The sequence below is a fragment of the Lissotriton vulgaris genome, chromosome 5 (assembly GCF_964263255.1).
Source record: "Lissotriton vulgaris chromosome 5, aLisVul1.2, whole genome shotgun sequence".
NCBI lineage: Eukaryota > Metazoa > Chordata > Amphibia > Caudata > Salamandridae > Lissotriton > Lissotriton vulgaris.
The window spans coordinates 1,650,125,768-1,650,150,894 of record NC_141693.1 but is presented as its reverse complement, the minus strand read 5'-3'; positions in this window follow the sequence as shown (position 1 = coordinate 1,650,150,894).

The following is a 25,127-nucleotide window of genomic DNA, read 5'->3' as shown; positions in this document are numbered from 1 at the left end:
CTGGGGGCGCCTGCTACAGCGACAGGCAAGCTACAACGAGTGCAGAATTTATTTCGCGGCTACGTTAGCACTTTCCCGTCGCCGCTTTGGCTCATCTTCCTTAGCTCTTAGAGACTTGCATTGGCTTCCCATCCCTCAGCAGATCGAGTTCAAGGCTTTATGCCTGGTTTTCCGAGCTTTGCATGGATCGGGACCGCTGCCCTTACAGGAGATGTTCTCCTGGTACATCCCCACTAGATCTCTCCGATCTGCCTCTGCCTACTTGGCTGTTGTTCCTAAGATTCGGAGAAAGCGAATGGGTGGCCGCTCTTTTGGCTTCACGGCATCTAAGTTGTGGAATGATCTGCCACTGTCGCTCAGATGTTCAGGAGACTTTCCTTCCTTTAAAAAAGAATTAAAAACACACCTGTTTCCTAGATCAGGGTAGTTTTTTTTCTCTTCCTGTTGATTCCTCATCGACCGTGCGTCAGGATCTGTTTGATCTCAGCGCCAGGATGCCCGTTGGGTGACAGAATGCGCTTTACAAATGTGTTATACATACATACATACATGTGTGCCTCAGTTGCCTTCATATGTTTGCACCTTCTCTGGGATTTAATTTCTTTTCTCCACAAAGCATCTCCTTTCACTGTAGATGATTAGTAATTTTCCTCTAGCTGTATCTCATTTATAGTGAACACTGCTACCACCTGACTATTAAATTATTTGTATTTGCTTTTGCAATCATTTACAAAATGTTCTTATTCCACAATACCAACACAAACCATGTATATGCATTCTGACTGAAAAACCAAGGGCCCCACTCACAAAAGTAATCTGAGACAAAATCCTAACTTTACAACTTTCGGTATTCACAAATAGCATTTAGGAGTAGTAAAGTTAGGATTTTGTCTCAGTCAAACTTAAGTTTTGGTCTTTAGTTTAACTTTAACTTAAGACTAAAACTTAAGTTTAACTCAGATAAAATCCTAACTTTACTACTCCTAAATGCCCTTTGTGAATACCGAAAGTAGTAAAGTTAGATTTTGATCTCAGATTACTTTTGTGAATCGGGCCCCAAGTCTAATGGTTCAGACATTTCCACTATTTTACCATCCTCTGGCTTAGGCTGCACTAGTATTATTATTTGTGTGTTTTCTGATTTATGTTCACATAGATGTTGATTTAACTGTACCATTGACCCAATAAACCCATCATATTTAGCAGGAGCATTAACCATCTGTGCTAGGAAATATTTCAATTCTGAATGAATACCTTGATAAAATAATACTTCCACATGTAGTCACAAAAGGAGAAAGATTGTAAAGTACAGGATATTTTCTTTCTACCAATGGCCATATCCCCCCTAAATATGACAGGCCAAAGTAAACATTAGGTTGATCATCTGGGAAAATCACAGTTTTAAAACACACAATTTAAATTCCAATTTAAACAATGCAAATTCCTTTGAATCCCTAGGAAATCTCTGCAGAGGGACTAGGGACCACAAGTGTGTTAGTGGTCGCAAACGACCCGGTTCACTTAATCTAGCAATTTCCAATAGCAAAAAGGCACCTTTGTGTGTACCAAGCTCAAATTCCGATTTGGTAACCTGTTACCAAATCGCAATTAGGAATTGTGAATCTGTATTTGGAAGGGGCTTGTTCAGGGAGTCCCTTCCTAAAACTGATTTACATTGGTATGCACAAATGTTTTGAGACTGAAATGTTGTTGTAAAAGAGTTAAATTGTATCACCAACTCAAAGTTGGTGGCAACCACTTTGCAAATGGGAATGGGTCCCAAATGTACACTTCCCCTTTAAGAATGGCTGTTAACATGTTTATCAAGACCAGGCAATGGTCCTACAGACCACTGTCTACTCTTAAAAATTGAAAAGAAATCTTTTCTTTTTTTTTTAAAACACATCCAGTTTTTCTTGAAGGAAAATGGGATGCTTTAAAAAAAAGATTGCTTTATTTAAAGCTGTCAAAGACATGGCGGTCTGTTGACCGCAACCGGCCACCATCCCTGTGATTTTTGTGATTTCGAATGGGTCAAAAACTGAGACCTACGTCATTATTATTCTTGAGGTAGGCCGATTTGCGAGGTCCCTATGGGTATTATTGGAATAATCGAGGAAGAGGAATGTGCAAACATTTGCTATCATTAAGGGAGCAGGCTATGTTCATGTATCCGAATTTTTATCACCTGAAGACAAACAATTTGACTTACATCTTCCTTGTCTGTCGCCAACAAATTACCTATATCCTGCTGAAGAATTGGTAATTGTTAGACCTGGCTTTTCCCTTGGGTTATTCCCCAGACTTTTTTCTTTTGGGACTCCAATTTTGATCCTGTTTTGTTGGATTTAGGACTCTGGGTACTTTGGCACAGCTGATCAGTGCTAAAGTGCATATGCTCTCTGTGTAAATTGTTATTATGGATTGGTGCTTCCATGATTGGCCTATTTGATTTTCTACCAAGTCTCTCAAACAGTGCACTGTATGTGCCTAGGTTCTGTAATTTAAATTCTGCTAGTGGGCCTGCAGCACTGATTGTGTCACGCACACAAGCAGCCTTGCAAAAGGTTCCCAGACCTGCCACTGCAGTGTGTGCACAAACATTTTACTGCCTTGTTGAGCTGGCAAGTGCATGCCTAGCTTTCCCTTTTATTACATGTGAGTCACCACTAAGATAGGCCCATGATACCCATGTTGGCGGGTGCAGTATATGTGAAAGGCAGGAAACGCCATCGTGTGTGTGACATGTCCTGATAGTGAACTTCAGTACATTTTGTTTTTCACTATTGAAAGGCTATCTGTCCCGGTAATCAGACAAAATATCGAAAAAAAATATCGTAAAGACAAAATATCGAAGAAAAAATATCGAAGGCCAAAAATATAGGGAAGCAAAAATATCGGATACAAAAATATCGTAATAGGTAAGTAAGTAAAAATATCGAAAACAATAATATCGTTTGACAAAATATCGACAATACAAAATATCGTGTAGTAATGGAATTAATCAATAGTATAGGAAAAAGTAAAATAATTGTACATAAAATGTTGTTCAAAAGGTGTCTCCTTAAAAAAAAAAAATGTAAAAAAAAAATATTCTTTTAAAAACATATCTAGGTTTAGGATCGGGTTATTGGGTTTATAGGGGATAAGGGTGGGGAGTGTATTAAAATGTATGTAAAATAACCTAAAATTATAAAAATATGTTAAATATTTTTTTTTAAATAATTTATATTTTAAATTAATATAAAAATATAATAAATAATAGATATCTAGTTCGAGGAGCGGTTTATTGGGTTTATAGGGGATAAGGGTGGGAAGTAATTTAATAATTATTAATTAATATATGTTAGTCAATATTTTTAATTTATACCTAATTGGTAATTAATTTAAATTAATTAGTAAATTAATGAAGATCATATAATACATATAATTAATTAGTAATTAATTGTTAATTAATTAATAATAATTAGTTACTTATATTAATTAGGTTAATTTTTTCAATAAATATATATATTATGTTAGTGTTAATTAAATTGTGAAAAATAATTATAAATATTAAAAAAATTTCATTACAGCTAATGAGTTCATATATTAACATTATTGTTAATTAATCATTAATTGGTAATTAAATAATAATAATTTAGTTTTGGAAAAAGATTATTTTTTAGGGTTGTAGGTCAGTTTTCTGTTTTTGGGTAAAGGGGGTATTTTTTGGGTTGAGGGTCAGTTTTCAGTTTTTGGGTAAAGGGGTATTTGTTGGGTTCAGGGTCAGTTTTCAGTTTTTGGGTAAAGGGGTATTTTTTGGGTTCAGGGTCAGTTTTCAGTTTTTGGGTAAAGGGGTATTTTTAGGGTTCAGGGTCAGTTTTCAGTTTTTGGGTAAAGGGGTATTTTTTGGGTTCAGGGTCAGTTTTCAGTTTTTGGGTAAAGGGGTATTTTTTGGGTTCAGGGTCAGTTTTCAGTTTTTGGGTAAAGGGGTATTTTTAGGGTTCAGGGTCAGTTTTCAGTTTTTGGGTAAAGGGGTATTTGTTGGATTCAGGGTCAGTTTTCAGTTTTTGGGTAAAGGGGTATTTGTTGGATTCAGGGTCAGTTTTCAGTTTTTGGGTAAAGGGGTATTTTTGGAGTTCAGGGTCAGTTTTCAGTTTTTGGGTAAAGGGGTATTTCTTGGGTTCAGGGTCAGTTTTCTGATTTTGGGTAAAGGGCTATTTGTAGGGTTCAGGGTCAGTTTTGGGTTTTTGGTGTACAGTTGTACAGGGTAAAACTATAATTAATTTACATTAAATCAATTAAAGGAAATTACAAATATATAACATTACACCAACTCTAATTTACTGTAGACTGCAGTTGGAATATTATTTAATAATTAATTAGTGTCCAGCAGCTATTAAAATGTAATGTAGACTGGAGTAGGAATATTAATTATTATATAATAAGTGTGCAGCACCTACTCTAATTTAATGTACACTGGATTTGGTATATGAATAATGACATTATTAGAGTCCAACATATACTCACATTTAATATACAGTGAAAAATTATTAATAACATTTTTAATTTCTAGTAAGATAATGATACAAATAGTTCAAAATGATTGTAGAAACATTTTTTTATTTATGTTTCAAAAATAATATTTTTTTTTCATACATAATTTGTTTTTATTTACATTAGCTTTTTAAACAATTTTTTATAAACACAATCATAAACAACTATACAGAAGCATTATTATTTTTTGATCTCTTTTTACAAAAATTAACATTCTTTATTATCTCTTTTACATATTGTTATTTCAGAAAAAAATGTAGAAATATCACAAGTATTTATCAATTAAGCTTTTTTCTGCTTCAATTGTGAAGATCAAATATTTATAATATGTCACACATTTTTAACACTTTTTTACATTATTTCATTTTGTGACAATGTAGTTATATTTCTATACATTGTTAACATAAACATTATTGTTTTGATAATATTTAATGATTCCATTCATGTAAATATGTGTTAATTAAATCATAGTAGGATTAAATAAAATATTTTTTAACAAAAATATAAACATACCTTTTTTTTCCTATTTTGTTAAGTATAGATATTATTTTTTTAACTTGGGACTATTTTATTGCATTTGGATGCTTTATTTTGTAACCGGGTTAGGTCGTTTTGGGTTATTTGGAAGAAGGGCTGATCGCGGTTGGGAGACACTTCACGTCGCTTCAGGTAAGGTTGATTTTATATGTTTTATGTGTATTTTTATGATGTTTTTAGACTAGTGACCTTATATTTAGTGTTGTTGAATGTGAGGGAGTCATGTTTTAGATTTTAAAAACAGATATTTACTTATGGTATATACACGTAGTGTTAGTTAGTTAACGATTTATTTATAGAGTGAATTTTAGTCTTTTAGGGTATATCTAAAAGTTAAATCATCAATGTTAATATGTTGGTATCTAATTACTAGCTAATTAATGTGGGTGGAAATGTCTGTTTTCTATGTTTTTGTCATAGGTGTACGCTACATCGGAAGTTCCGTTTTTTTTTCAAGGAAGTGTTTGTTTGTTTAATTCAACAGTGATTTACAAACACTTCTTTACATTTTTCGGGTTTCCAGGAGCGATTCTTTCTATTTTTCAAATTTTTCGGGTTTTTTATGGTTATTCGATGGCTCAGGACCACGTGGATTTCATAATTTTGGAACAGTTGTATTTTTAATTTTTTTTTGGGTTAATTTTGCACTACATGGATTACTTTGTTGGAGAAGGACGTTATTGGATTGACAACATAATTGGTAAGTCATTGCTTTCTATTTTAGTGTGGGTGGGTAATGTCATATTTATTATGGAATTGTTTTTTACTTGTTATTTCGTTTTAATGTGTGCATATATTATAATAATATCTTTATATATTGCATACATTAAATACTTTAGAAGATCACGTTACAGATTTTTGCATACTTAGGTGATACTTTTTGTGTTTTATAACAGTTTGAGAATTATTTACAGTAGTGTTTTGGCTATGACGTTTAGGTATTCTATGCCTTTTGTATTAGGGTAAATTTTTACTTGCTCTTCAAGGTACTTGTGCATTTGTTTATTTTGCTTGGATGTTTTTGGGACAAGTTCTGTTACAGATTGGTCCATTCTAAATTCTTGATAGCTCTGTTCTTTCTGTAGGCATTTAATGAAATTTTCTAGAGTAGGTTTGGTTCTGCCAGTTGATTGTACAAATGCATTGTGCCAACCTTCCACTGCATTATTAGTTTTTGATTCTCCGTTAAGGGTACTATTGTACACGTTCCACCAGGGTATGAGGAATTTTGGATTTCGTCTGTGGCCAGATCTGTGGAGTCTGCCTACCCAGGTGTCTTCAAAGTAATCGAGAAAAGGACTTAATCTAGCTTCATTTTGTTTGTAGAATGGACTGTCTATAATAATGTTGTAATGTTCAGCTACATCTGTTACAGGGACATAGGCAAGTGCAATGAGTTTTTTGATTTGGAAAGCAAATGATGAATTTGTAGCATATTCGACACTTAGGGTAGTTTTTTGAAGGTGTCTCCATAAACACTGGTTGAAATGATAATAGCAGCCTTGAATGCAGGTATGGGGGTGGATTTTTAGAATAGTTGAGAGCATTGCATGCTCAAAATCAAGAATGATTTTTTCTGGAGAAAAATCATTCGTTTTTTGTTTTATTATATTTAATAATTCCATATATGTAGAATTATTTTTGTTTGGCAATAGTGCATATAGCAAAGGGATGTTGCAGTTGTGGTAGAGGCCATGTATTGTGTATAATTGGAAAAATGGTTTGGGACAGATGTTAAATGTTCCATCCATCATCCAATATTGGCTTTGCTGCAGTTTAACTAAATTCATATTGGTACCAAAAATTATAAGCCTTTTGTCATTGTTTTCGTTGTCATAAACTATAAAGGGTTGTTTATTTAAAGTTATTATTTGGTTTGCAGTTAAATTTATATCCTGATATGTTCTGGGAGATGGTGTTGTAGCAGTTGTAGCTTTTTTCGTTCGTGCTATAGTTCTTTTTAAGGACAGGATATTTGGCATTTGGGTTGTGGCTGTTTTTGGGATTTTAGGAATGGCTTCTTTTAAAATGACATGTGTTTGCTTTTGGGAACCTGTACTAGCTTCTTTTATATTTTCCAAAGCTGTCCTAACTTCTGTTTCTGTAACATTAGGTGGATGATTGTGTTCCCTAGTATACAGTACTGTAGCTTCTCTAGTTGTTGCTCTTCCATAGCACTTGTTCGAATAATATTTACAACATTTCCAATTAACTTTCATGCCATATTGCTTTTCTTGTGTATACGTGTAACCCATGTAGCATAGTAATAGTTTTCCTTTTTGGCTGGTCACAAATCCGGCTCCTTCGGTCATTTTGTACTTTGTATATCTATAAAATATATATATAATAGTTAATGTCAAATTAAATGTGATAAATAATCTATGTTAGTGATAAGTAGGAATGTTTATACTTACGTGTTTTAGAATTTACAGCAAAACTTAGGAGTTCCTTGCTTCTTTAGTTGGGGATAAATGGTTGTGATGTTGTTGTAGCTGTTATGAGAAACAGGAAAGTAGTATATTATTAAATAATGTTTAGGTACATTTGCAATGTTAGAGCTCATTTCTACTACAAAAGTGTATCTTCATGATTCACATTGTGAAGATACTTACATATTTTTTTAAGTTGTTATTTGGCAGTATAATTGTTTCTTCAGCTTCTGGAGAGTACTTTGTAGTGTTATCTTAAAAAAGTAAGGAACATATGTGTTAGAATAATCACCATGTTGGTACGTTTTTTAATACATTATCTGGTAATTATGTTCTTTAATATACTTACTTTGTGATTAGTATCAGTATTATTTTGAATGTGGAGTTCTGTATTATGTCTGTATATGTATTCGCCGTGTTCGCTCTGTAAATAAACAATATATAATAGAAAATAATTAGAACAGTTATTATTGTTTGTATTGTTTTTCTACATTTATTTCAGTTGCATAATACTTACTTAGTAAAATGTATTCTAGAAATAGTACTGATGTCCTTAGTTCATTAGTAGTGCAGTTTTCAGTAGTAGAATCTACAGAAAAAAAGAAATATGTGGGGCACAATTGATTATTTCTGTGTGTTTCGATTTATGTGCACATAATGAAACAATGTGAAATTACTTACATAGTTATTCGAATCTGTATTCCTATGCTTTGTTCACAGTTAGTTTGAGTAGAATATTCAGTAGTCGTAGTATCTAAAAAAATAGTTTTATATAATTATTTAGCATGTGAAGTAGTATGAATAGCAAAGGGGCACTGGGTATTTAGCAGGTAAATAAGTAGTAGTAGCAAATAATGCAGTTTCTATTTTATGTACTTACTTACTAAAAAGTATTGTAGAAATAGGATTGATGTCCTTAGTTCAGTAGTAGTGCAGTTTTCAGTAGTAGAATCTACAGGAAAAAAGAAATATGTGGGGCACAACTGATTATTTCTGTGTGTTTAGATTTATGTGCACATAATGAAACAATGGGAAATTACTTACATATTTTTTAAAATCTGTATTCCTATGCTTTGTTCACAGTTATTTTGAATAGAATATTCAGTAGTCGTAGTATCTTAAAATAAAAGTTGTATATAATTATTTAGCATGTTAAGTACCATGAATAGCAAAGGGATACTGGGTATTTAGCAGGTAATTAAGTAGTAGTAGCAAATAATGCAGTTTCTATTTTATTTACTTACTTAGTAAAAAGTATTGTAGAAATAGTACTGATGTCCTTAGTTCAGTAGTAGTGCAGTTTTCATTAGTAGAATCTACAGAAAAATAGAAATATGGTGTGCAAAAGTCATTATTTCTGTGTGTTTAGATTTATGTGCACATAATGAAACAATGTGAAATTACTTACATAGTTTTTAGATTCTGTATTCCTATGCTTTGTTCACAGTTATTTTGAGTAGAATATTCAGTAGTGGTAGTATCTAAAAATAATATTTTAAATCATTATTTAGCATGTTAAGTAGTATGAATAGCAAAGGGGTACTGGGTATTTAGCAGGTAAGTAAGTAGTATTAGCAAATAATGCAGTTTCTATTTTATTTACTTACTTAGAAGATGTAATAGTAGGTTGATAGTCTGGTTCTTCTAGTTGTTGTGCAGCAATTCGAATAGAGATGAATCTCCTTCTGTGACTTTTGGCAAGTAGTTTGTGCTTACATTTTCATTGCTTATATAGGGGAGTGTCAGTAGTAATTAGTTTGCTATTGGTTCATTTAAAAAATTAGGGTTGTGATTGGTTAGTTAGTAGATTTGAATTTCAGTTGTGATTAGTTTGTATTAGAAGTGAAAAACGAAAAATAATTCTACAAGTATACAAACTAGCATAGAATATTTTTATATGTGTAGGTGATATAATTATATCAATAGGAAAATTTTGATGAATTAATAGTGTGTCTATAGTATTAATGAAAGTATTGTATGTTTATTTTGATGTGAAAACATATAAAACGTTAATTAATTATGTTAACAGATGCTTATAAAAAGTCGATATAGTTTTTAATCCGATATTAATGTGCACGATATTTTTGAAGTCGATATTATAGTTAATGTCATTATTTTTTGTAAATAGCGATATTTTTGTATTCCGATATTAATGTAGTCGATATCACAGTAAATGATGTTTTTGTATATCGATATTAAAAAAGAGATATTTGTGTATATATGTAGTTAAGTATAGTAAGCCGATATTTTTGATTTCGATATATTTGTTCCGATATTTTTGTACATCGATATTGTGGATTTCGATATTTTGTCAGACATTCATCTGTCCCATAGGATAGAATGAGAGTTTATTTATGATATCGTATAAGTATACCTTCCCATTGGGACAAGGAAGAAAGATGGAGATTAGTATGCTTGAATTCAGAATATAAAAATACGTCTTTTAGTAAAGATGATTTGTATATTGTGTGCTTGAAAATATCACTGTTAGAAAGTAGTAGTGTTCTTGATTAGCCATATTGTGTGCCTCTGCTGGTTTGTGGATTGACTGTCTGGCTTTGGAGTGACAGGTGCTGCGGATGTGCATTCTCTTAAGACAGCCACTGGGGGGGGTTGAGGTGTGCCCTGCCTTCCCTGGATGAGTCAGGGCTGGGTCGAATAGACCTGACCTGCATTTAGAGTAGTGGGAGGAGTATTCCTTGCATCTGAATGGGAGTGGTCTGCCTTAAACAATGCTGTCTCCACCTCCTGCAGGGAAGCTGGACCAGAGAGGACAGAACTGGTTTGGACTGAGCACAGAGCCTGTCTGCGACAAGAGAAAATGAGAAATTGCATATAAATATTAGGGCCCAGACCTCAGGACTTTAGAATACTTCTGGACTCAAGAGGAACCTCTGCCAAGGAGAAGAGCTGGGAAAGCTGAAGAAGAAGCATTGCTTTGCTGTGTGCTGTCTGGGGTTGGCCAGCAGTGGATGTTTCTACCAAGGAGAGGACATACACTTTGCTGTGTGCTAAGTATCCTGCTTGAAAAAGATCTCCATGGGCTTGAAGTAGAGCATGCCTCCCTTTTCAAAGTCTCAGGGACACAAAGACTTCACCACCAGCTCCCCTAAAATTCCTTGCTGGGAGTTCTGACCTGCTAAGAGGTGCCTGTTCCTCTGGAGGTTGTTCCTCCTGCTGGGAGCTTGGAAAAGAGAAGCAACTAAATAAGCGTGACACATCCGCTCCTGTTTCCAACGCATTGCCACAGTGCCATTGAAGAAACTGGCACAGCGCCTGCCCGTTGCTGGAGAAACCTTTGCATGCTGAGTCTCGTGCACTGATCTCTGAAATCCAAGAACACCGCAAGTTTCATGCAGGCCCTGCTGTGCGACTGCAAGAACCGACACATCATGAGACCACAGCTGGGGAGATTAACGCAGCGCGGTTCCCGCTGCCGCATCAAGAACGATGCATTCCATGAATCCCCACTCATCACACTGGAGTGCCAAGTCTACAACAATGCCAGGTCGCAGTATGAAAGTGCCACATCACCTCCCCGTACAGTAAGAAACTGATGCATAACCTCCTCTTCAGTGAGGAACCAACGCATCACCTCCCCTGTGGCAGTAAGGAAGCAACACATCACCTTCCTGGTTGTCAGAGTATGCACCCTGTATAAACACCCACTCTAGTTAGGGTAAGCTAGGTATACACTAAAAGATAACCTGTGCTCTGGTAGCTTGGCACAGAGTAGTCAGGCTTATCTCAAGAGGCAATGTGTAAAGTATTTGTGCAACACACATAAAGAGTAAAACAATGAACAAACTAAATACATTCTCCACAGAGGTTTAGAAAAACTGATTATTATATTTTGAACAAAAGAAGACCAGAACAACAAAACTCCAATGTATTGAAATTGAGATATTTAATTTTGAAAGAATAAAACTCAGTAAAGTGCTTAGAAGCAAGTAATGCTAAAAGGTTATTTTAGGTTGCCCTGCACCAGGGCACAGTCAAAGTTTGAACCTGCTGCAATGGAGTGCCGGCCGGCTACATGACTAACACAGGCCCCAAAGAACAAAGGGCCAGATGTAGGTCGCCAATTACCGGTCGGTAACGGCCGATTTCGTCCGTTACCGACCGTTAATTGGTTTTTGAGATATAGGGGGCCCGAATTTGACCAAATCTGTAAATTTACCGATTCGGTAAATTTACAGATTCGGTAAAATACTTGCTCTGTATATTTACCGAATCGGTAATTCCAGATGTAGGTGGCACTTAAAATAGTGCCACAGGCTCTTAAGAATTCGTTATTTACCATGAAATACTATCTCATGGTAAATAATGAATTCCTGTGTACATGCACATCTGTGCATGTACACCTGTGCCATGTGGCACACATACATGCCCTATGGCAATTAAATGTGTGTCACATTGCACACAAACCAGAATCAGGGGTGCAACAGGGTGTCAAAGTGACACCCTGTCCCCCTTGTAAATTCGGCAATTACCGAATCGGTATTTACCGATTCGGTAATTGACATTCATTCCTATGGGCCTCAAGGCCCATTGGAATCAATGGCAATTACCGAATCGGTAAATACCGATTCGGTAATTACCGAATCTTACCGATTCGGTAATTGATTCGGTAAATATACCTACATCCTGATTGCCCATTTTTAAAAACCGAATGGGTATGATTCGGTATTTAAGAATCGGTAATCGGGGATTAGCTACATCTGGCCCAAAGTACCTTAACTGGTTGCAAACAGCGAGATGCATCCATCTTCTCCATGCAGTGAAGGCGATGTGTCAGTTCCAAAGATGGGTGCCGAAATTGAGAGATGTTGAGTGATGCACTAGATTCGGCAATGCAGTTGAGAGGATGCGTTGAACTCATCAAGCTGCAGTGGAGGTGATACACTGTCTGATGTGCCAATCTCTGGAGGCAAATAGCTGGTTCCGATGCACTGATTTTATTCTTGCAACCGGGTCCATGTGCCAGTTCCACTACATGCAGACAGGAGATGTGTTGGAATCCATATTGCAAGTATCTGGGCCACTTCCTGTGAGCCAGGCACAGAGGTAGAGACTTTGGTTTCCCTGTGTCTCAAGCAACAGGAGGCAAGCCAACAAGCCCTTTTGAGATCATTTGGAGTGAAGGCAGATGCCAGCTCTCCTTCAGCATAGTCAGAGAGCAGCAGGGGAACAAACAGAAAAGCAGATCTTCCAGAAAAACAGTCCAGTTGAGTCCTTTATGCAGTCCAGCAGTTCCTATGGGAGACCTTCAGTTACTTGACTAGCAGTATCTGATTTGATTTTAAGGGGTCAGAGACCAAGTACTTATACCCAAAAGTGCCTTTGATGTGTGGGAGGTGACTCCAAAAGAGCCCTCTGAAGTTCACAAGGATCCCTTTCAGCCCAGTCCTGTCTGTCAGGCTCTCTGTGGGGGATAATCAGTCCTTTGTGTGAGGACAGGGCACAGCCTATTCTAGTGAAGTGTTTGCTCCTCCCTTGCATCCTGACCAGGCAAGGCCATCAGAATGCAGATGTATATAGATGGGTATTCAGGTACATCATCAGGAATTTTTGATTATTTAAAATCTTACAATATATAAAAGACAATAGTTCATATTGAAACAAATATACTTAGTGCTACAAATCTGACTTAAGTACACAAAACATGCATTAATAAGTTAAACAGAATCATCCCTGATATAAAATATAGCAACACTTAATAACGCATACCTCATAATACAAATAAGCTATTACATACGTCCTATGTAATCTCACAGATCAGTCTTACGGATCTAATTTCTTTCTTATCATTAATATAGATTAATGATAAGAAAGAAATTAGATGCATCTATCCTTCCTGTGCTGCGGCTGTCTAGAGGCAATGCACAAGGTTTAGCTGTCACCCACGCAGACGTGCATTAGAGACAGGCTGTCAGGCACACGAAGCAGTAAGTGAGAGAAATGTCCACTTTCTAAAGTGGCATTTCTCAAAATGTAATGTTATATCCAACTTCACCATTACGGAGGATTTATCATTACCATTCTAAACATATGAAACATGAAATAGAAATTAAATTAAAGTTAGATTTGTCACGTGCGATAATAGCCGGAGGTGTCTAGAAGTGACAGCTCCCCATGATGTGCTAGCCAGAGAGGGTATTTAGGATATTCGAACGTAGCTAGTTGATAAAGAGCTGAGTTTTTAAAAGTTTATGAAATGCCAGAAGGTTGTTTTCTACCTTAAGTGCCAATGGGAGGGAGTTCCACAATCTGGCTATGCCTGCAATAACTCACCCCCCCCCCTGCTCCCCCCCACAAGATGCCAATTTGGCACGACATAAAAACCTTCTCTTCACTGATCAGCAATTACAGCTTAAAAGTGTATTAAGGAAGTGCAATGCTAGCCTATGTGAGGAGTAGGCCTCATAGCAGTGAAAAACGACATAAGCTATTTTTCACTAGCAGGACATGTAAACACACATGTCCTACCTTTTACTTACTTACTTGGCACACTGCCCTTAGAGTTACTTAGGGCCTACTTTAGGTGTGAACTATATGTAATAAAAGGGGAGTTTGAGGCTTGGCAAGCAGTTTTAAATGTCAGTTGAAATGGTAGTAAACTGCACCCAAAAGCAGTGCAGTAGCAGGCCTGAGACAGGTTTGAAAGGCTACTTATCTGGGTGGTGCAATAAGTGCTGCAGTCAGCAGTCCGACAAGTAGCATTTGAAGCACAGCTCTGGGTAGATGGTATACACCTTTAAAAGGGAGTTGCTAGTAAAGTAAATACTGGGGAAAGACTACCCTCAAGATGGCAGGTCTAACACCATCCTTTCCTTTATAGAAAGGCAATCAGTGAGGGTGGCCTTAGGGTGCTGATTACTGACATAACAGACTTAACAGTAAGCAGCACCGCTAACCCCACTTCCTCACATCACCTTAGCAACTACTTTGATTGCGGCATCCCAGTGGACAATTTCAAGTTAATGATTATTGGTGGAAATGACCTAACTCACACATACTATCCAAAGGCACCATGTGTCATAACCATAAAGTGCGAGCCATACTTGAATTTGCAAATGTAGTTTGCATTTGCACACTTTACACTGAGTAATCAACACATTCAATTTTGGAAAATTGTATATCTTTTACCCACACTTGCAATCTTCTTTTATATCAAGACGCCCCACCTGAAGTGTAAGGAGAATGACATGGCCCAAATGTAGTACATTTTACTTTACATCTTTTGTCACTTATGCACTCCAAGTTTGCTATGTCACTGGAAAATGTTGTGCATTAGCCCTTTAGTGCTATTCATGTCCCCATGTCTCCACGAACTGGATATACTGAAAGACAGTTGCGTACAAGAAGAGGAAGTTAGGTCATTACTGAGCCATCCTTAGACCAAAGCACAATCCTCCACTAGCATCCTGCTTCTGTCCTTCCAGAGTCCTGCAAAAAGGCTTAGGAAAGAGATGAGAGCAGCCCCAGTTATTTAGCAGGGGCATTAAAGGACGCCTAAGCTAGTAATCAGGCCCTATATTTAGCGTTTTGCACCACACCAGTAGGGGGACACTCACTTTCATAGAGTGAGAATCAGCAAACCGATTGTTTTAACATTCCATAGGCCCTAAGTGTCAGTGTAACTGATTTCTGTACTTATGTATGCAGGTGTAGTCCTACTTGTTCCAGTACATTTATCTTAGTTCATATCTACTATGTGAATGTGCAAGTGTCAGCTATAGTCAAAACCATGTCCATTGTAGGTCTCGCCTACAGTCACCTTTGAGGTTTCCATTGTCGAAGACCTATTGTGGATGCTGCTTATATTCAGGCTACAACTTTTTTCTTACTTAATCAACACCCTATGGGACTGAATGTGTAGTGTAGTTCCTATATTCCCAATAGGCTCTGCGCATTGGAATAACATAAACGGTAGTTTAGACGTAGGACTGAGGTCGACTAGGTCTCTACCGAATATGTTAGACTTAATTATGAATGCCAGCTAGCTCAGAGGTCACTAGAAACGTTCTCGAATGAACAGGAAGGAGTTAACTTTCCTGATTAGACAAGAAGGGATTAGTTTCTGACAACCGCATAAACATGACAACTTTGCTCCCTCCAGAATAAGGAGTATATCTCCAGAGTCATGTGAAAACAATAGATAGCTATTTCACTCAGTCAATCGTGAATGCTTAGTTTCACCAGAGTGCAGAGAAATAGAGAAACGGCGTTTTCAATAAAAGTTGTTATTTATTGAGCAGTCTTCTTTCTCAATCAAGAGAAATGAATTGTCACAATTGCAATATTGCACTAAATATGGATATGATTCTTATGCCTTTATAAGGGTATGATTTGTTATAACCACATAAGGGCATAAATTAAGCATGGGCGTAAAATCCGTTTTGCGGGTGAATTTGCAGATTTTTGAAGATTTCGCGATCCGCGAATCGCGCGAATTTACCCAATAATCCGCAAATTCGCAAGCCACTAATTATTTTGCTTGGTCGCGCTTGAAAAATACAATATCGCTCCTGCGGCGTTGTCTTACCGTGATTCTGAGTCCGCCGAGTTGTTTTTCTTCAGGTTTTGCGTGTGCGGCGCCATTTTCGATCTTGCTGCGTGATCGCGCTAGAGTTTTTTTGAACGCAATTACATTAGTGTGGCTTGCCATCTTGCACAACGAGAGTTTGACAACGCGAGTACGTCATAAACGCCCGCGACGGAGCGCAGCTGACTTCCTGCGGGAGATTCGAAAAGCTCATGTTCCCGAAATTGCAAAAATTACAATTCTGCACAAGAAATCCACCGCAGGAAGCATGAACCTTGTGAAAATGATGATTTTGATCAGAATAACTCCTCAGATTGAAATTTGACTGCACTTTTTGGTGCAGGAGTCCATTTTTTGGGGTGGGGTGGGAGGAAGGAAGCGCCTCAGAGTCTCCAACTTCCTGTTCCTGTCCAGCAGGCTCCTCCCAGTGCTTTGTGCATGTACTGGTCACTTTTGATTTGGCTGTTGAGTTGGAAGGATTACTTTCTGTGACTGCTGCTGGATTTGTATTTGAGGACTTTTTGGACTTTGGAGTTTGGATCACTTTTAGACTTTAGATTTTACAAGTAAAATTGTGTTGTTTGTTTGGGGCATTCCAGTTGAGGCAAATACAGTTCTAAAACTTTTTTCACAACTTTAACAAAATATATATTGTGGTGGGTAGCCACGGTATCATGTAGGCCCAGGGTTAGTCATTGGTGCATGATACAACTGTTTCTGTGATTTGTTTTTTAACTTAATTCTCATGTATGTCATGGAATTTTAGCTCACTGTTATAAGTTGATTTTATTTAAAAAAATTGGGGTGCCTGTAAAGCCTCACTAGCCAGTAGGCCCAGGTGTAGTGAGTGGTGCATGGGCCTGGTCTTTCTGTGGGGTGTCTTGAATTTAAACATCATTGAGGGCATGGATGGCATGGGATTGTGGTGATTCTTGAGTGTTTTTCGACTTTTTGGGCTGGTGTTGGGGCCTGGCCATGTGGGTGGGGGTCAAGCTGCCATTTTTAAGCCAGGCAGTGTCCTCAGGCCTGCACCCACTTTGCCTTGCTTTCAACCATTATGCCCAGGGGTACTCAGTGGTGCATGGGCCTAGTCTTTCTCTGGGGTGTCTTGAATTTAAACATCATTGAGGGCATGGATGGCATGGGATTGTGGCGATTTTTGAGTGTGTTTTGACATTTTGGGGTGGTGTTGGGGCCTGGCCATGTGGGTGGGGGCCATTTTGAGGCCTGGGACAGGCAGGGCCTGGCCAAGTGGTGGGGGTCAAGGGGTCATATTGAAGCCAGGCAGTGTGCTCAGGCCTGCACCCACTTTGCCTTGCTTTTAACCATTATGCCAAGGGGTACTCAGTGGTGCACGGGCCTAGTCTTTCTGTGGGGTGTCTTGAATTTAAACATCATTGAGGCATGGATGGCATGGGATTGTGGTGATATTTGAGTATTTTTCGACTTTTTGGGCTGGTGTTGGGGCCTGGCCATGTGGGTGGGAGCCATTTTGAGGCCTGGTACAGGCAGGGCCTGGCCATGTGGTGGGGGTCAATGGGCCATTTTTAAGCCAGGCAGTGTGCTCAGGCCTGCACCCACTTTGCCTTGCTTTCAACCATTATGCCCAGGGGTACTCAGTGGTGCATGGGCCTAGTCTTTCTCTGGGGTGTCTTGAATTTAAACATCATTGAGGGCATGGATGGCATGGGATGTGGTGATTTTTTAGTGTTTTTTGACTTTTTTTGGTGTTTATGGGGCCTGGCCATGTGGGTGGGGGCCATTTTGAGGCCTGGGACAGGCATGGCCTGGCCATGTGGTGGGGGTCTAGGGGCCATTTTGAAGCCAGGCAGTGTGCTCAGGCCTGCACCCACTTTGCCTTGCTTTTAACCATTGTGCCCAGGGGTACTCAGTGGTGCATGGGCCTAGTCTTTCTGTGGGGTGTCTTGAATTTCAACATAATTGAGGGAATGGATGGCATGGGATTGTGGTGATTTTTTAGTGTTTTTCGACTTTTTGGGGTGGTGTTGGGGCCTGGCCATGTGGGTGGGGGCCATTTTGAGGCCTGGGACAGGCAGGGCCTGGCCATGTGGTGGGGTAAAGGGGCCATTTTGTAGCCAGGCAGTGTGCTCAGGCCTGCACCCACTTTGCCTTGCTTACAACCATTATGCCCAGGGGTACTCAGTGGTGCATGGGCCTAGTCTTTCTCTGGGGTGTCTTGAATTTAAACATCATTGAGGGCATGGATGGCATGGGATTATGGTTATTTTTGAGTTTTTGTCCGACTTTTTGGGGTGTATAGCTGATGTTCCGCTGGCTTCCACTGCTTTTAGGTGCACAAGAGAACCACTAGTGCCAGGAGGAAGTCCTGCAGTGGTGTGTGCACCACAACGTCTTGTGGCGTCACGTGTGGCCACAGACAAGACAACTCTGCAACTCGTGCAACTGCGGCCTGCTGTTCTGACATCTCAAGAAGATGGCCCCAAAGAAAGTTGGCCGTAGCGCCTCAGCGAAAAAAGTCACCAGTGCCACTGCCAGTAAGAAGGAGCAGAAGAAGCAAGTGGCACCACCTTCCAAGGAGACTGGTGTGCCCACCGACACCTTTTTTGGGAAAAAACTACGCCTGCAGCAGCAGCGGTGTCCGCTGGGGACCAAGCTGGAAGCAGCACCTCCGCTTCATTGGGCTAAGTGCCACCACGCCAAGTTAGGTCCAAGACACCATAAGTGCTGCTGCGGCAGCCACTTTGGTTGTTGAATCACCATCGACCAGTGATCTTGGCTCATCACAAGAAAGTACCATCCAATCAACGCCGGGTGTAACTCAGCTGACGAGTGTTCAACAACCATAGCCACAAACACAGGTGCAAGTAGTTCAAGTGCAAGTACAGCCACAAGGAGAGGCGCAAGTACAGCCGCAAGGAGAGGCGCAAGTACAGCCGCAAGGAGAGGCCCATGGACATGTGCATGGAGAGGTGCAACTAGAGGTTCATGGAGCGGCACAACTGCCTACAATGCTTGTTCCTCCAGAAGTAGGGGCACATCAGGAAATTTATATTCAAGAGGAGGTATTATCCGAGGAAGCCACTCCTCCTGATGATGATCCATTGTGTTCCAGATCCCCAGCAAGAAAAAGGTCAAGGAGGGCTACTACTACTACAAGTTCTTCTTCAAGCACCCTTCCTTCTGATGATCTTGATCCTGATTGGAAGTCACAAATGCAGTCTGAGAGTGAGGCACGTCATGATGAGTCGACAAAGGTAGGTAAGCCTAAAAGGAAGGCTCCCGCAAAGCTTCGACTTATGGCTGATGACGACGAACAAGAAGTGGTGTCTTCTGCTGATGAACAGTCTGACGATGACCCAGTCATCACAGTCGTCACTCCAGCAGGCATGCAGCAAACAGACGTTTTAACCCTAGCCCGAATAGCTGCTGAGCGGGATATGGGCAGCGTGGCACTGGTACCACCACCGTTAACTACAACACCAACACGACCTACAGCTTCCATCTTTTTTAGTCAGAAGGGCAGGCATGGACCTCCATCCAGCTCGACCTCAAGTAGTGGTGCTGTAAGTGAACAACAGAAACGAATTCAGCCATGCCCATCTTCCACTTCATGTGGTATTGAAAGTCAAAGTAGCACCTCCACCTTCAGCAGACATCACCAGTCCCCAGTCTGGGACTTCTTTACTGTTAGCGCAACGGCGGAAAACATGGTCGTTTTTTCAATTTGTAAAGCATGCATTAGTCGGGGTAAGCTTGGTTCCAACTATGGTTCCGGAGGCCAGAGAGGTCATCTCAAAAAACACCACACTATCGAGTGGGAAGCACACATGAGGAAGTACGAGGAAGGCAAAAGAAAAACAAATCCAAATGTATCCCTTGATATTGCATCAGATGATGACGAGAATCTGATCGTGCAGGGGGAAGGTGAAGAAGGGACAGACATTTTCTCTGGTATACCCAGTATCCCTGGCAGCAGCACTGCAATGGTATCGCCTACACCCTCTATCCCTGCAACATCTATGAGGCACACTAAGAGTGTTGTAGAGACACCAATGCGAAAAACTACATCAATGGGCCTAACTGATTTGGAGACGTCATCATCATCATCACCTAAAATGATCCAGCCCACCATTCGCGCAATGTTGTGGTCGGAGGCGCCATTTGAACGCAACCACCCAACGGTACATCTGTATAACGCAAAGCTGGCTAAAATGCTAGTGCTGGACCTTCTCCCTTTTTCTTTCGTGGAAGGGGTGGGGTTTCTAGAATTAGTGGCAACAGTGTGCCCTAAATGGAAGGTTCCTAGCCGGACCTATTAAGCCAGAGTTGCGGTTCTAGCACTACATCAAGATGTGCTGGAGGTGATTGGGGCAGCTTTGCAGAAGAGTGCTGTTCACACTATCCACTTGACAACAGACATGTGGACCAGTTGCCAAGCCCTTGATTACATGTACATCACTGCACACTGGGTCTCTTTTGCAGGGTCTTTTGCAGGGTCTTTTGCAGGGGTTAGAGACAAGTCAAGTGCAGTTGTTGACCTGGACACAGTTTTTCAAGCTTCTCGGAAACATGCAACATTAGCCATGTTTGCCATGGAGAAAAGTCATACCGCAAAAAACATTTTGGATGAGTTTAACAGTAAGGTCTCTGAATGGCTCAACCAAGAAATCGCATAGTGGGTTATGTTTCCACGGATAATGGCAGTAATATAGTTAGGGCCATGCAGGACAGTGACTATTTCAGAGTGCCGTGTTTGGCGCACTGTATAAACATGGTTGTTCAAGATTTCTTGAAAACTGAAACCCAAGTCAAGAAGTTACTGTCTATGTGCCGAAGAATCTGCACACATTTCAGCCATTCTTTTAAGGCCCAGAAGCAGCTGAGGAGCATTCAACATGTACGTAAAGTGCCAGTCAAAGGACTCATCCAGGAGGTGGCAACACGTTGGAACTCAACCTTTTACATGCTTTAGCGTCTGTTTGAGCAGTGCATGGTAATCAATGACTATATCTTTACAGTAGGTTCTACTATTAATTACTTGAGGCTAGAGTCGGAGGAATGGCAGCTAGTTAAAAGCCTGACAGACATGCTTCGTCCTTTTGAGGTCTTCACGCGTGAAGTCAGCAGGGAGGACTGTTCTTTGAGCAAAGCTATCCCATTGTTGCGCATGCTAGAGCACCAACTGAAGGCAGTGTCTTCAACGTTGAGAGATGATGGGGGAAAGCAAGCTGCATAAAGATACATACAGAATAACATTACATTTGTGCCACTATTCTGGATCCACGGTACAAAAAGGCAGTGGTCAGCAAAGCATTCATTCCTTTTGATGAGGCAGATGTTTCAAAGTACAAACATTGGATAGCTGCGTCAGCCAGATGGTTCGAAAAAGATCGGCAGAAAATTCAAGGAGCCGTCAGAAGTCCAACTGAATCAGCAGGCGATCCAGCGTCAAGTTCCACTTCTGAATCTGTGGCCGAAGGGAGTCACTTTCCCTCACAGCTGTTAACGACACCAGCAGCAACCCTATCATCATCCTCACCTGCACCAGGCCCAGCCATAATATTGTCGGAAGCGGATTGGCTAACTCATCAAGGGCTTGTTCGTTCTAGTGCTGAGAAGGCCACAGATGGTACGCAAAGTGAGCAACCGTGGAGAAACTTGAGATGATGGTGCAGGCCTATCTGGATGAGCCCACAAAGGTCTTTGTTCATTCTAACCCATTGCTGTATTGGTACAGGAAAATGGCTCTACGGCCACTGATCGCCAACCTGGCTCTAAATTATTTGTCTTGCCCACTCGCAAGTGTTTCTTCTGAACGTGTTTTCAGTGCTGCTGGTGCCATTGTAACTTCAAAAAGGTCCCGCCTCTCGGCCAAAAATGTGGAGAGGTTAACACTGATCAAGATGAATCAGCACTTGATACCACGAGATTACAAAGTACGTGAATGCACGCAGGAAGAAGAGGACACCAACTTAGGTGACGGAAGTTCTTCTCTGTTACCTGACCTACTCCCGTCTCAAATCATGGAGTTGGAGGATGAGCTCTACTTCCCTGGCACTGAGCCCTGAAAATGACTCCCTTTTTTTCATCCTTATTCACTTTTATTCTTGTGTGTCTTTCTTTGTTTTGCAACTTTTACCACAACAAAACTCTAATCACATAATCACAACAAGTCCATCAGAAGCACTGTCTTCATCTTATATTCCTTATTGATTTGAAGGTGCCGCAGTCTGCATTCCTGAGGTTCACAAGTTCACAACTCAATCATGCTCCTTTATACTCCTCCTCCAGACTCCCCTATCCATTTCCCTAAAGGCAGATGGATAGATTACAAGTGGGACTGAAATTACTGACTGACTACATGCTTGCTGATTGCTGACAGTTACTTTTGATATTGACAGGAGAGGCTGCTCTGTGGGCCCTCACTTTCCGAAGAAGATGCGGACAAAAAGTAGAACAGGTAATGAATAATTGAGAAGATGGCATGCACTGGACAGCAATGGCTGTCTGGCTCCGATGAAACCAATTGCTGTTTGTTTTTTGTGCATGAAATGATGATTCATATGTCTTGTCTTAGTTATTATCTAATCTTTCACACAGTAATTGTTACGCATGTCAATCAACAACTCTTTTTTTTACCTTGTTTAATTAAAATTGTACTTCAAATTCAGGGGCCACTATATTGCATTCCACAAAATATGCAAAATGTCTTTGGAGCGGACTCACTTGCCAATATACCATGATGATTGATTAAATAATATATCTTTTTTCTTTACAGTCACTCACTGGGATGGATGGATCATCAGTGTCGATTTACGGAAGAACTACGGCCAATTCGTGAGTGGCAAACAGGTAAACCAGTCTACAACAACTACTACAGCAGGACTACATGTCTGTCTATTCGTGGTATGTATTGGTCGAGGGCGAGGCAGTGTACTGTTGTTGTCATGCCAGGCAGAGTCCTCTCCAGACAGCAGTTGATGTAAAATTGGGGCTATGTTGCTTGCTGCATACAATTAGATATGCTTTGTCTGTCTGACAAAGAGCCTAGGTATGCTACATCAGGTTTCTTCACTCAGTGGTGCCTGCCTTGACCCTCTGCATGGCACTGCCTCAAGTTTGGGCCAAACATCCGTTATGTTTGCAAAATTTGCTGTTTTTCAGTATTTCGCAAATCTAGCGAAAGTACCAAAAAATCGCAAATTCTTGAGCGGAACGGATTTTTGGCCCATGCTTGCGGCAGAGCCATGCAGACGGTCAAGGCAGGCACCACTGAGTGAAGCATCCACCTGATGTAGCATACCTAGGCTCTTTGACACAGACAGACAAAGGATATCTACGGTTTACAGTTCAGTGCATTTTACCAGGCTTTTTGGGTTTAAGTTGGTATGGTTCACGCTGATTCTAGGGCTCGGGCCCGATGCAGGCTCGTTCATAATGATGTTGGCAATGTTTTAGGGGGGTTTGGTTTTCTTTGGTCCAGAGTTGGGCAGGATTTTGGCCTTTTCGGGTGTTTTGCTGGCGCGTGTGTTTGGGTGAAAAGTAAGTGAAAACTAGTCGTAGACCTTCTTCTTCTTCTTCTTCAAAGAACGCAGTGGTTCAATTTTGTTCTGCCTTGCTGAAATTCTTGTGAATCGCTGGAACAAGTGACTGTCCAGGTGAGTTTCAAGAGGATCAAATTAGTGGAAGTGCTGAAAACAGCAATATTTTGTGAACAGCGTAATTTGCCATGTTTTGAATATACCAGTATTGCTTATATTTGGGGGGCTGTTTGGTGGTGTTCTAGATTTGTGGGGGAGGTTGTGGGGGTCTGGGAGCACTGCTGGGATAGCATAATTTTTATTGGAAGTGATTTGAAGAAAATCCATGGTAGGAAAGAGGAGTTAGGGCCTAGCTGCAGGCCTTTGGACCGATGTTTACTGGTTGGCAGAAAACGTTCTAAGTATGAGTTATTGCATTTTTGCTTTTTGCCTGTTTAGGGGTGTCCTGCTTTTTTGCGGGTGGCTGCAGGGTTCTGGGGGCATAGCTTGGAAGGTCTAATATCGGAATCAAGTGTTTTGGACCAAATCCATGCTGAAAAAGTTTTTGCGTTTTTGCTCACTTGCCTGTCTTTGGGGTGCTGTTTGGGGGGCTTCCAGGTTTTTATGGGTGGGTTTTGGGGTCTGGGAGCACTGCTGGCACAGTCTAATGTTGATTGCATTTGTTTTTCAGGAAATCCATGGTGGAAAAGGTGAGTTAGGACCTAGCTGCACAGCGCATTTAGACTGAATTGAAGGTAGTAGGCCCATTTTTGCTTTTTGCCAGTTTGGGGGTGTTTTGTTTTTTTGCGGGTGGCTGCAGGGGTCTGGGGGCATAGCTCGGAATATCTAATATCGGAATCAAGTGTTATGGACCAAATCCATGGTGAAATTTGTTTGCGTTTTTGCTCACTTGCCTGTCTTTGGGGTGCTGTTTGGGGGGCTTCCAGGTTTTTGTGGGTGGGTTTTGGGGTCTGGGAGCACTGCTGGCACAGTCGAATGTTGATTGCATTTGTTTTTCAGGAAATCCATGGTGGAAAAGGGGAGTTAGGGCCTAGCTGCACAGCGTATTTGGACTGAATTGAAGGTAGTAGGCCCATTTTTGCTTCTTGCCTGTTTGGGGGGTTAAACTTGTTTCAGCCTGGGTTGACGGGTCTGGGGCCATTGCTGTGAAGGTCTAATACAGGATAAAAGTGTTTGGGATAAAAACGGAGGTGAAAAAGCTTTTAACTTTTCAGAGTTTTCGCTTACTTTCGTGTTTTTGGGGGCCTGCTTGGGGGGGTTTGATGGAAATCCATGGTGGCAAAGGGGAGTTAGGGCCTAGCTGCAGAGTGATTTTAGAACTAGCGCTAAATATTTTAAGTGCCCATTTTTCCATTTTTGCTTTTTGGCTGTTTGGGTTGTTAAACTTGCTTTCGCCTGGGTTGACGGGTCTGGGGGCATTGCTGTGAAGGTCAAATACCGGATAAAAGTGGTTTGGAGAAAATCGGAGGTGAAAAAGTTTATCCATTTTCAGGCATTTTGCTCACTTTAGTGTTTTTGGGGGCTGTTTGAGGCGGTTCCTGGTGTTTGTGG